A 14,611-nucleotide genomic window follows, 5' to 3' on the forward strand; every position below is an offset into this window, starting at 1 on the left:
TATTAATTCGATTTTTGTCTCTCTCACCCATCTACACACAATACCCCATAATGACAAAGTCAAAACATGTTTCTAGATATTTTAGCAAATGTATTGAAAATGAAACACAGAAATATCTCATTTACATAAGTATTCACACCCCTTTGCTGTCACTCGAAAAACAGAGCTCAGGTGCATACAATTTATTTTGAGCATCCTTGATTCTGTAAACACAACTTGATTGAAATCCACCTGTGGATATGATTTAGAAAAAAACACACCTTTCTATATAATATTCAACAGTTGACACTGCATATCCGAGGAGAAACTATACCATGAAGTCAAGGATATGGCTGTAGCTCTCCGAGATATAATTGTGATGAGGCATATATCTTGGGAAGGGTATAAAACAATTTCTAGTGTTGGAAGTTTCCAAGAGCATAGTGGTCTCCATCATTGGGAAATGTAAAAAGTATGGAACTACCTCAACTCTGCCTAGAGCTAGCCATCCGACCAAAATGGGTTAGGGTTAGGGTTAGAAAGGTGTTGGTAAGGGAGGTGACCAAGAAGCCAATGACCACTCTGACAGAACTACAGAGTTCTTTGGCTGAGTTGGGAGATCCTGCCAAAAGTACAACAGGCTCTACACCAATCTGGGTTTTATGGGAGAGTGGCCAGATGGAAGCCACACCTGGTAAAAAGGCACAAGACCACCAGTTTACATAAAGGTATGTGAAAGACTTTGAGAGGCAAAATAGTTTGTGGTCTGATGAGACAAACATGTAACTCTTTGGCCTGAAAGAAAATGTCTGGAGAAAACCACACACATCTCATCACCCATCTAACACCATTCCTACCGCAAATCATGGTAGTGGCAGCATCATGCTGTGAGGACACTTTTCAGCGGCAGGGACTGGAAGACTGCTAAGGATAGAGGGAACAATGAATGGAGCCAAATACAGACAAATCCTTGATAAAAAACCTGCTTCAGAGTGCTAACAACCTTAGATTGGGGGTAAAGATGTAGGTTCCAACAGGACAATGACCCAAAGCATTCAGCAATTCAATGCTGGATTGGCTTCAGAACAAGAATGTGAAAGTCCATGAAAGCCCAGACTTGAATGCCATTGATAATCTGTGGAAAGACTTGAAGATTTCTGTTCACTGCCACTCCCCCTCTAATTGAACAACCTTGAGAAAATCTGCAAGGAAGAATGGGAGAAAATGGCCAAATCCAGATTTTCAAATCTGACAAAGACATACCCAAATGACTCAAAGCCTAAGGTGCTTCTACAAAGTATTGACTAGGGGGTATGAATACTTATGTAAAGGCAATATTTCTGTATTTAAGGTTCAATAAATGTGAAAAAAATTCTTAAAACATGTTTTCACATTGTGATTATGGGTTATTGTGTGTAGATGGGTGAGGAAAAAGGTCACTAATTAGTGAGGATCTCCCCACATCTGGTTGTCTAGGGCTTAATTGAAAGGATAAAACAAAAACCTGCAAACACTAGGCTGTCTATGGAATGAGTTTGTCACACCATGCACTTAACAGTGTGTTCATTTAACACTGTTCCGATGTGTATATGGGTCCACAGACTCCACACTTCCAGTGTTGATTTAAGACTCAGTGTTATTTATTTATCTGGATAATTTGCTCTGTGATCTAAGATCATGTTATCCCCTGTTCACATTGGCTAATCATATTAATTAAGATCTTAACTGCAAAACTGATCCAATATCAGCACTCATACTCTGAGGCGCTTTATGAATACAGGTCCTTTAAGTAAAGAAAACATAAACTGATAAATTGGTTTCCAATGCATCTTACTTTGCACACCAAAGACATATTGTGTACTTAAAATGGACTTGTATCACACTGTTTCTACATTAGATTTTCTAATAAAACAAAAAACTAAACTATTCAGCAAGATATTCTAGAAGTAGGAGAAGTCATGAAGCAATATGTTTCTTAACTTGGAAGCCAAAGAAACATAAAAAACAATATATTTTAGTATGTTTTAGTTCATTCATGTTGTGGTTGATGGATCATTTGGTCCCCAAGCTTGCATAGGTGATTATTCAGCATATCAGAGTAAGGGCCCAGTCTACTAAACCATGTGCCGGTGTCCATTCATGTGTATATGGACCATTCTCTCTGGCTAACGAATAACAGCTCTGATTTCATTGATGCATTCAAGGGAAAATTCATGCATTTATGCAAGTACTGTATACTGAACAAAAACATAAACAAAACATGTAATGTGGCAGTCCCATGTTTCATGAGCTGAAATAAAAGATTGCAGACATTTTTCAAATGCACAAAAAGCTTATTTATAATTTCTTTATATCCCTGTTAGTGAGCATTTCCACTTTGCCAAGATAATCCATCTACCTGACAGGTGGGGCGTATCAAGAAACTGATTAAAAAGCATGATAAATACACAGGTGCACCTTGTGCTGGGGACAATAAAAGGCCAATCTAAAATATACAGTTTTGTCACACAACACAATAGCAAACCTGACTCAGTTACATCAGCTCTGTCAGGAGTAATGGGCCAAAATTCACCTAACTTATTTTGTTCATTATTTTTTATTTAACCTGTTGATCCTACCCCCTACGTTTTCGAACATTCTGTTAAAAATCGCGCAACATTTCAGCGCCCTGCTACTCATGCCAGGAATATAGTATATGCATATGATTAGTATGTGTGGATAGAAAACACTCAGACGTTTCTAAAACTGGTTAAATCACGGCTGTGACTATAACAGAACGTGCGTTTCATCGAAAAGCGCGGGAAAATCTGATCACTGAAAATGGGAAAATATATCAATGCGCCACTTGAACGTATTGTTGAATAGAAACCACATTAAATGGGGCCGAGGTTGCAATACCTACAGCTTCCACACGATGACAATCAGTCTTGTCATTTGCCTGGGCTTTGTTTCTTGGTCAAACGAACAAGAGACAGCCCATTTCTTCCGGTCTCAGACCGGATATTTTGGTTGAGATTTACCCGGACATTATTTCAAGACGTACAGCTATAGAATATACATCGCCTCGTGATCAATTTGATCGATTATTAACGTTTACTAATACCTAAAGTTACATTACAAAAGTATTTCGAAGTGTTTTGTGAAAGTTTATCGTCGACTTTTTTAATTTAAAAAAATTAAGTTGCGTTATAAAACGCAGTTTTTTTCCTTGATCACACAGTCTTCATAGATCGATATCTAGGCTATATATGGACCGATTTAATCGGGAAAAAAAGACCCAATAGTGATGTTTATGGGACATCTAGGAGTGCCAACAAAGAAGATTGTCAAAGGTAATGAATGTTTTATATTTTATTTGTGCGTTTTGTGTATGCTAATTATTTTGTTTTTTACGTCCCCTGCGGGTCTTTTGGGGTGTTGCATGCTATCAGATAATAGCTTCTCATGCTTTCGCCGAAAAGCATTTTAAAAATCTGACTTGTTGGCTGGATTCACAACGAGTGTAGCTTTAATTCAGTACCCTGCATGTGTGATTTAATGAACGTTTGAGTTTTAACGAGTGCTATTAGCATTTAGCGTAGCGCATTTGCATTTCCAGATGTCTAGATGGGACGCCTGCGTGTCGGGGGGACGCAAGAGGTTTTAACCAAGTAGGCTAGTTGAGAACAAGTTTTCATTTTCAACTGCGACCTGGCCAAGATAAAGCGAAGCAAACCTGACTCAGTTACACCAGCTCTGTCAGGAGTAATGGGCCAAAATTCACCTAACTTATTTTTTTCATAATTTTTTATTAAACCAAGTAGGCTAGTTGAGAACAAGTTCTCATTTTCAACTGCGACCTGGCCAATATAAAGCAAAACACTGTGTCACAAACAACAACACAGAGTTACACATGGAATAAACAAACATACAGTCAATAATACAATAGAAAAAGTCTTATTGTGGGAAGCTTTTGGAAGGCAACCTGAAACGTTTGACCCAATTAAACTATTTAAAGGCAATGCTAACAAATACTAATTGAGTGTAAGTAAACTTCTGACCCACTGGGAATGTAAATAAATAAATAAAAGCTGAAATAAATAATTCCCTCTCCTATTATTCTGATATTTCACATTCTTAAAATAAAGTGGTGATCCTAACTGAGCTAAGACAGGGGATTTTTACTAGGATTAAATGTCAGTAGATGTGAAAAACTGAGTTTAAATATATTTGGCTAAGGTGTATGTAAACTTCCGACTTCAACTTTACACATATTTAGCAGGTGTTGTTGTGGGTGTAGTGAAATGCTTGTGTTCCTAGCTCCAACAGTGCAGTAATATCTAACAATTCACAATAATACACACAAATCTACAAGTAAAATAATGGAATTAAGAAATATATAAATATTAAATATTAGGACGAGTAATGTCGGAGTGGCATTGACCAAAATACAATAGAATAGAATACATAATATACAAATAAAATGAGTAAAGCAGTATGTTAACAGCTATGTAAAGTGATTAGTGTTCCATTATTAAAGTGACCAGTGATTCCATGACGATTGTATATAGGGCAGCAGCCTCTAAGGTGAAGGGTTGAGTAACCTGATGATAGCCGGCTAGTGATGGCTATTTAGCAATCTGATGGCCTTGATATAGAAGCTGTTTTTCAGTCCCAGCTTTGATGCACCTGTACTGACCGCGTCTTCTGGATGATAACGGGGTGAACAGGCTGTGGCTCGGGTGGTTGATGTCCTTCATTATCTTTTTAGCCTTCCTGTGAAATCGGGTGCTATAGGTGTCCTGGAAGGTAGGCAGTGATGTATTGGCAGACCTCACCACCCTCTGAAGAGCCCTGCGATTGCAGGCGGTGCAGTTGCCATACCAGGCAGTGATACAGCCCGCCAGGAGGCTCTCAATTGTGCATCTGTAAAAGTTTGTGAATGTTTTAGGGTCCAAGCCAAATGTCTTCAGCCTCCTGAGGTTGCTGTTGCACCTTTTTCACCACACTGTCTGTGAAGGTTGACCATTTCAGATCGTCAGTGATGTGTACGCCGAGGAACTTGAAGCTTTCCACCTTCTCCATGGTCCCGTCAATGTGAATAGGGGCGGGATCCATCTGCCTTTTCCTGAAGTCCACCTTTGTTTTGTTCATGTTGAGGGAGAGGTTATTTTCCTAGTGCCACTCCTCCAGGGCCCTCACCTTCTCCCTGTAGGCTGTCTCGTCATTGTTGGTAATCAAGCCTACTACAGGTGTGTCGTCTGCAAACTTGATAATTGAGTTGGAGGCGTGTGTGACCACAGAGTCATGGGTGAACAGGGAATACAGGAGGGAGCTGAGTACGCACCCTTTTGGAGCCACTGTGTTGAGGATCAGTGAAGTGGAGGTGTTGTTTCCTACCTTCACCACCTGTCATTGTCCAGCCAGGACCCAGTGGCACAGGGCGAGTTTCAGACCCAGGGCCCCGAGCTTGATGATGAGCTTGGAGGGTAATAGGGTGTTGAAGGCTGAGCTATAGTCAATGAACAGCATTCTTAAATGGGTATTCCTCTTTTCCAGGTTGGATAGGGCAGTGTTTAGTGCAATTGCATTGTCTGTGAATCTATTTATCTATTGTCAGGAAAGGTAGAGGTGATACAACCCTCATCTAGCCTCTCAAAGCACTTCATGATGACAGAAGTGAGTGCTGCGGGGCGAAGGTCATTTAGTTCAGTTACCTTTGCTTTCCTGGGTACAGGAACAATGGTGGACATAGGGAGAGATGGGATAGGGAGAGATTGAATATGTCCTTAAACACTCCAGCCAGCTGGTCTGCGCAAGCTCTGAGGATACGGCTAGGGACACCGTCTGGGCTGCCAGCCTTGCGAGGGTTAACACACTTGAACGTCTTACTCACATTGGCCATGTAGAAGGAGAGCCCACAGTCCTTGGGAGGGGGCCGCATTAATGGCACTGTGTTATCCTTAAAGCAGGCGAAGAAGGTGTTTAACTTGTCTGGGAGCAAGACGTCGGTGTCCACGACGTGACTGTTTTTCCCTCTGTTTTCCGTGATTGTCTGTAGACCCTGACATATATGTCTCGATTCTGAGTCGTTGAATTGCGACTCTCTGTACTGAGGTTTTGCCTGTTTGATTGCCTTAAAACATTACATGTTGCGTTCATATTTTTGTTCAGTGTACATGTAATGTATATTAGGTGCTCAATTTACTGAAACAGCATATTGAAATCATTCGAGGTGATACAAGAGAACACTTATGTGAATTTTGTTATTGCTCTGCATCATGTTGAGATTTTCATGCCGAGATTATAATTTTCCATCTGCAATAGTGACACATTATCTCTTTTTAAATGTTATGATACTACAGTATATCATATGACAATACACATACTATGAGTTTACAATCTGGAGAAAAATCCATCATGATTTACAATATGTGTTCTAACAGGCCCACAATGTGGATACAAAAATCAGATTTGGATATATTTGGCTATTTTCACTGCAGAATGTAGAAGTTGTCATTTTTGGCTTTAGAAAAAATATCTGGTAATTGCTAACTCCCGTTTGAATAAACTGGTAGCATAACACCAACAAATGGCTGTAAATGTACTGTAAAACTTTTACATTTAGCTGCTATAATCTATATTACAGTACAGTCCTGTAAAGAGCAATGCATTGTGGGGAGCAAAATAATCTCTGGCTCATTAACATATTTTGAGCTCCCATTAGTGAGAATGCTGCACCCCACAGACTATATTTACTGGATTTCAGTACCATCCTCCTTAATACAGTACCATAGTGTATTTTTGGACTCTAGAAATCTTTTCTTTCAAATCTACAGGAATTTACTGATTCGGTACCACTCAACAGCCTTTTGTGGATGCATGGTATTGTTAAAGTTCTCTAATTAACACATTTTGGAGGTGTGCCTTATAAGACGCAATACTTCTTGCACCTGTTACAGTACTGTACCAATATAAGTGATTTGTGGTAGTAGTTCCCTAGAAATTAAATGTGTATAGGGAACAGATCAGAGTGCCAGCATGTCGCAAACCCTTAACTGGGGAGTTTTTAGCCTTGTCCTTTTGATCTGTTTGCCCTGTAGTCACTGCCAGTTTGTAAGCCTTTGTTTAGGCCTAGGGGAGTGCAAGTGATATAAAAACACAAAATATTTTGGAGTACGCTGTGATATATAATTCCATATTCACTTTTAGCAATTGCTGTAGATGTATTAAAATGTAATTTAACAATAAAGTACAGTTATGCTATATATTTACTGCATCACCCGTTAGTCAATCAAAGCAACATAATAAAACAATCCCCATCAAAATCCGTCAGTTTAAGCTAGAGATGTTTTTTGCATGTGCTGTGTCTCAATCCACTGCATCTACCTATGTTGGCCTTCCATATCTGCGGTGTTTGTCAGACCATGAGACATCCCGAAAATCAGTCTTCTCAGGATGTATGTAGCGTCCGAATGGTTTGGCGTGCAAACTATTATGAAAGACGTTTTTCTCTACGATCCCCCACAAGGATCACAGGACGCGTCTGAAATCGGTAATGCTGTTGTGCCAACTTCTGTCTGTAGCGTCCGAACTGTTTGAGCTACAGACTAACATATATTATGGGACTCGTGACTTGTCTGAAGGTAACCCATACAAACTAATGGAAGTATGGAGGTAGTTATATATGTGGGTTAAATATGTGTCCAAAAACACAAATATATCTTGAGCTTTTTTGTATCTCTTAGATACAGGACAGACACATCAAAACCTTTTTCCTTATGATTTATTTTTTGACTGTGTTTTTTTGCCATTTATGAATGTGTTATTCAATGCATTTCTATGGGCGATAGTAGTAAAGGTCAAATTTAATATTTTATCAAATAGGCGACATGAATTGTTGTTCAGGCCGGTGAAATAAAGTAATGATGGACTGTTTTTTCTATTTGCTTATTTGAGCTGTTCTTGCCATAATATGGACTTGGTCTTTTACCAAATAGGGCTGTCTTCTGTATACCACCCTTATCTTGTCACAACACAACTGATTGGCTCAAATGCCAATTAAGAATTAAGGAAATTAAGAAATATCACAAATGAACTTTTAACAAGGCACACTTTTTTAATTGAAATACATTCCAGGTGACTACCTCATGAAGCTGGTTGAGAGAATGCCAAGCATGTGCAAAGCTGTCATCAAGGCAAAGGGTGGCTACTTTGAAGAATCTCAAATATAAAATATATTTTGATTTGTTTAACACTTTTTTGGTTACTACATGATTAATATGTGTTATTTCATAGGTTTCATGTCTTTTCTATTATTAAAACAATATAGAAAATAATACAAATAAAGTAAAAGTAGGTGTGTCCAAACTTTTAACTGGTACTATATATAAACAATAGCCTAAATGAAGGCTAATTTTGGTGGGTGGCAATTAGGAGCTTCTGTATGTACCCTGCATGGGGGGGGGGGGGGGGGGGTTTCCATTGCATTGGTCAAACTCTTACCTGCTCTATGCTTTTCAATTCAGGACTAGCCTCAATCTATGTCTGGGAAAAAAAAGGCCCATTTTAAAGAAATCAGTCTTGATATAGAAACATTATTGGCAATATTGATGGGAAAAGTTTAAACATGCCCATTGTACATACTAAAGAGAGGCAAAGAGATAAAGACACATTTGTATGCAGCCTCAGCGTCAGTTGGTGAGGGATTGCCTAATTGTGATTACAAATTAGCCTGATAGGAATTCCCGAAGTCGTCGGGGCCCGAATTGATTTAATGAATTTACAACATAATATTACGAATACAAAGAACAGTGGAACATTGACTAATTTGATAATTGATTATTTAATAGGAAATATAGCTAAGGACACAAATGTCTGACTGTCCAATTTAAACCAATGCTATAAATGTGCAAATATTTGATTTATTGTATGTATGTTTTGCATTTTCTTACCAAACGGTTTTACATTTATAAATCATAATATCAGTCTATACTGTATATGATGTGCACATTTATTGTATAAGTTCCACAATGTCCTAGCAATAGAAAGAAAGAAATGACCTAAACTTGAAGCATATAGATGTGGGTGTGAGAATATATTTTTAGTTAGTTATTGGTTAGATTTGGCATGTGCAAATTGAGGTTTCTATCCAATTGGCGACAGATTTTCAAGTGAATATTAAAAAATGTGCAAAAAACAATATGCACATCTTCCCACTAGAGATGTGCTTCCATCATGTTGACTTAATAGGATAATAATAAGCTGTGGGTGATGAGGTAGTGCACATAAAATGTTAAAATCAAATTGAACTCTACCGAGTTCAAGTCCCTTGATATTTATTGGAAAGGGTCATCAAGTGCATCACCTGGCACTTTTACTACCCTGTGAAGTTCATAATAACTTCCAGTGCCTTCAGAACGTATTAATAGCCCTTGACTTATTCCAAATGTGGTTGTCTTATAGTCAATGTACAAAATGGCTTACATACTGTAGATTCTCAACCACCTACACACGATACCCCATAATGACAAAGTGAAAACATGTTTTTAGAAATGTATTGAGAAAGTATTTACACCCCTGAATCAATACTTTGTAGCAGCACCTTTGGCAGTGATTACAGCTTTGAGTCATTCTAAGTCTATAAGAGCTTTACTCACCTGGATTGTGCAACATTTACCCATTAGTCTTTTCAAAATTCTTCAAGCTCTGTCAAATTGGTTGTTGGTCATTGCTAGACAACCATTTTCCGATCTTGCCATAGATTTTCAAGCATATTTAAAGTCAAATCTGAATATTCATTGTCTTGTTGGTAAGCAACTCCAGTGTAAATTTGGCCTTGTGTTTTATGTTATTGTCCTGCTGAAAGGTGAATTTATCTCCCAGTGACTGTTGGAAAGCAGACTGAACTAGGGTTTCCTCTAGGATTTTGCCTATGCTTAGCTCCATTACGTTTATTTTTTTTTTGTCTTTAACGATTAGAAGCATACCCATAACACCACTATGCTTGAAAATATAGACAGTGCTACTTGGTAATGTGTTGTATTGCATTTGCCCCAAACATAACACTTTGTATTCAGGACAAAAAAAGCAAATTGCTTCGCCACATTTTTTGCAGCATTACTTTAGTGCTTTGTTGCTACAATAACAGTGCCATGTTTTGGAATATTTTATTTTGCACAGGCTTCCTTCTTTTCACTCTGTCAATTAGTATTGTGTAGTATTGTGGAGTAGCTACAATGTTGTTGATCCATTCTCAGTTTTCTTGTATCACAGCCATTAAACTTTGTAACTGTTTTATAGTCTCAATTAGCCTCTTGGTGAAATCCCTGAGAGGTTTCCTTCCTATTCAGCAACTGAGTCAAGAAGGACACCTGCATTTCTATAGTGACTGGATGTATTGATGCACCATCCAAAGTGTAATAAATAACTTCACCATGCTCAAAAGGATTTTAAATGTATGCTTTTTTTCTACCGATAGGTGCCCTTCTTTGCAAGGCATTGGAAAACCTCTCTGGTTTTTATGGTTGAATCTGTGTTTAAACCCATTGAGGCAGGAAAGAAGGCAGACAGAAAAAAAATGAAGAGAGTGGAATATATTAAGAGTACATATGGGTTGCTGCAGAAGAATATTGATCATGAAGAGAGTGAGGATGAATTAACTGCGTTGGCAAAGTTTCAATCTCATCCTGATAGTGATGAATATGTTTTTTTGCCCAGTCGGAGTGACATTTTTGGAGAGAATGGATCCTTGCCTTCTGGCTGATCCATATGTGGTGTCAGGTTGAGTGGAAAAGAGGTCCGGGAATGTTTGGTCGATGAAAGGGACTCAAAGTGTAATCAGGTAGATTTTTTGCATTTCTGCCTTCCAGACGGAGTGTGTGCTCCACACCACGTGACTGGGGACAAAAACTGTGACTTGGTTTCCTCTCCATAGCAGGGCGCAGTTGAAAGGAATGATAACTGGAGAGGTGTTAAATGTTGAGGAGGGTCAACCGAAGTTGAAGATTCCTGGTGTCTGTGACGTCCTCTGTTTGGTGCAAAGCAGGCACAGTGAAGAGTGTGGTGAAACAGAGAAGACACTGTATGTACTACTGAGTTTTGATGCAGAGTTTTAACCAGATAAAGTCAAGTAAGGATGTCAAATCAAATCAAAATTCTAATGTTATTTGATGTTCTGTTTTTAATGGGTGTGGAGTTAGTTGGTAGGGCAATTATTTTCACAAAGTGTAATGAATACTACAGAATAGTAGGCTGATAGACTGCCAATACAGTACGTTGCGTTATTCACCTAAACTCAGCAAAAAAGAAATGTCCTCTCACTGTCAACTGCGTTTATTTTCAGCAAATTTAACATGTGTAAATATTTGTATGAACATAACAAGATTCATCAACTGAGACATAAACTGAACAAGTTCCACACTCATGTGATGAACATAAATAGAATAATGTGTCCCTGAACAAAGTGGGATCAAAATCAAAAGTAACATTCACTATCTGGTGTGGCCACCAGCTGTATTAAGTACTGCAGTGCATCTCCTCCTCATGGACTGCACCAGATTTGCCAGTTCTTGCTGTGATATGTTACCCCACTCTTCCACCAAGACACCTGCAAGTTCCCGGACATTTCTGGGGGGAATGGACCTAGCCTTCACCCTCCGATCCAACAGGCCCCAGACGTGCCCAATGGGATTGAGATCCAGGCTCTTCGCTGGCCATGGCAGAACACTGACATTCCTGTCTTGCAGGAAATCACACACAGAACGAGCAGTATGGCTGGTGGCATTGTCATGCTGGAGGGTCATGTCAGGATGAACCTGCAGGAAGGATACCACATGAGGGAGGAGGATGTCTTCCCTGTAACGCACAGTATTGAGATTGCCTGCAATGACAACAATCTCAGTCCGATAATGCTGACACACACTACCCCAGACCATGACGAATCCTTCACCTCCAAATCGATCCCGCTCCAGAGTACAGGCATCGGTGTAACGAGCATTCCTTTGACAATTAACGCAAATCCAACCATCACCCCTGGTGAGAGAAAACCGCGACTCGTCAGTGAAGGGCACTTTGCCAATCCTGACTGGTCCAGAGACGTTAGATTTGTGCCCATAGGTGACGTTGTTGCCGGTGATGTCTGGTGAGGACCTGCCTTACAACAGGCCTACAAGCCGTCAGTCCAGTCTCTCAGCCAATTGCGGACAGACAGTGTGAGCACTGATTGAGGGATTGTGCGTTCCTGGTGTAACTCGGACAGTTGTTGTTGCCATCCTGTACCTGTCCCGCAGGTGTGATGTTCGGATGTACCGATCCTGTGCAGGTGTTTTAAACGTGGTCTGCCACTGCGAGGATGATCAGCTGTCCGTCCTGTCTCCCTGTAGCTCTGTCTTAGTCGTCTCACAGTACGGACATTGCAATTTATTGCCCTGGCCACATCGGCAGTCTTCATGCCTCCTTGCAGAATGCCTAAGGCACGTTCACGCAGATGAGCAGGGACCCTGGGCATTTTTCGTTTGGTGATTTTCGGAGTCAGTAGAAAGACCTCTTTAGTGTCCTAAGTTGTCATAACTGTGACCTTAATTGCCTACCATAGGCTGTTAGTGTCTTAATGACCGTTTCACAGGTGCATGTTCATTAATTGTTTATGGTTCATTGAACAAGCATGGGAAACAGTGTTTAAACACTTTTCAATTAAGATCTGTGAAGTTATTTGGATTTTTACGATTTATCATTGAAAGACAGGGCCTTGAAAGAGGGACGTTTCTTTTTTTGCTGAGTTTATAACATTTGTATGCGGACCACGATAATAAAGAAGAAGAAGGGGAAGAAAAGTGGTCACTGAATTGTTTGATGAGCATGAAAACTATGTAAACCATATGCCATGGCCATCTCAGTCACCAGTTCTCAAACCAATTTAACACTTATGGGAGATTCTTGAACGGCGCCTGACAGAGTTTTCCACCACCATCAACAAAATATCAAATGATTTAATTTCTCATGGAAGAATGGTATCGCATCCCTCCAGTAGTGTTCCAGATACGTGTAGAACCTATGCCAAGGCGCATTGAAGCTGTCCTGGCTCGTGGTGGCCCAATGCCCTAAGACACTTTATTTTGGTGTTTTCTTTATTTTGGCAGTTACCTGTAGATATCATCATGATAAGTGCATCATCACCCCTTTGCAATGTTATGTCGGAGTCTTTGTGATGCTGAAATATTGCAGTTAAATACTATGCTGTTAGATAGAATACTTTATATCATTATTCCAAATACTTGTATCATAAAGATGTTGACATAGTGACATCTTGACATGTATATCATGTGGGTTTGTATGAGACACACTTATTTCAATCTCAAGTATACACGATTATTTGTTGTGGCAAACTTCCTGCAAGTTTGTCAAATTTACTGTAAACTATATAGTGTGCCACAAAATGTTGCCAGAAGATTGAAAACGTTTGCCACTATTGGTGAATTTGCAGCAAAACATTGACAAAAAAATAGTTATTGCCACTAGAGGCAAACAGAGTGCCAGAGGTTTTTATCTGGCAAACAATTTTCTCAATATTCTATTTGAATCTGTGGCAAACGTGTGGCAAGAATACTTATTGCCAGTAGTGGCAAACAGTTTGCCAGAAGCCAGTTCTGGTGAACACATGAGTTCCAAGAACAGTAACCGTTGACAAGCAGTCAGGGGGAGAAGAAAAATCTGTTGGAAAATGGAAACCAAGCTAGCTAAAATACCCACCAGGGTTGTCCGGTGAGTGTAATTTATTAAACTTCCTAATAAACTTGCAAATTGTGTATGCCAATTAAGGCCTGGTTAGCAATGTCATGTTGTGTGGGATAATTTGAAACACATCAGTTTCAATCTGTCAGCACCAATGACTGTCTAGTTAGCTAGCTAGAATGTTGTTTTTGTTTTGTGTTTTGTTAATGTTTCAGTGCATGCAGTACAATGCAAGTGGAACTAACTATGTTTATGAGAACAGTGAAGGGCATTGATGGCCAAAATGTCATGATTTTAATTATAATTTGACAAATAAAGCATCAATATTTTAATTATGAGCGAGCTTTCCCCTATTCCTTCTAATTGACCAATAACTTAAATAATAATTGTTCAATCTGAGACGGAGTACAGTACATTGCCTTTGTCAATCATCTGCTTTACCAGCAGTGAGCCTGAAGTGCTTAATTCTGTGGATGGGATATAAACAAATTGAAAGCTGTTTAAAGTCATTTTTTTCAACACTTGAGGAGAAATCTTGCAACTCATCATGACCCATGCATAATAATATACTTTTAAAAGCCAAAATGGTATGGGAATTGTATTTTTTTTCATTAAATGTGCTATGAATAGACTGTTAAAGCTTTTCCAAAACAACATCTCTATAGTTGTGCTTTTCATAAAAGAACAGCATTTTGGAAACGGTAACATAAATGACACATTAAACAACCAGAATTGAAATGCTTTATAATAGGTTATAAAACACATCATTAATTAATCATATGGTAACGTCCCAAATGGCAGCCTATTCCTTATTTAGTGCACTACTTTTGACCATAGCCCTATGGAATAGTGTGTCATTTGGGTCACACACTGTGACTCAGCCCCACAGCAGGGATGTCAACAACTTCATAAGTCATTTATC

The 14,611-nt window shown here is 39.1% G+C and overlaps 1 protein-coding gene across 1 annotated transcript in view; it reads right to left on the reverse strand.

Annotated features, from left to right (window-relative positions):
- Positions 1 to 14,611, reverse strand: part of LOC115105115 (cadherin-18-like) — a 228,250-nt gene that overhangs the window by 29,911 nt on the left and 183,728 nt on the right. The window lies entirely within an intron of this gene.

This window comes from Oncorhynchus nerka, linkage group LG22 (assembly GCF_034236695.1).
Source record: "Oncorhynchus nerka isolate Pitt River linkage group LG22, Oner_Uvic_2.0, whole genome shotgun sequence".
NCBI classification, from domain to species: Eukaryota; Metazoa; Chordata; class Actinopteri; order Salmoniformes; family Salmonidae; genus Oncorhynchus; species Oncorhynchus nerka.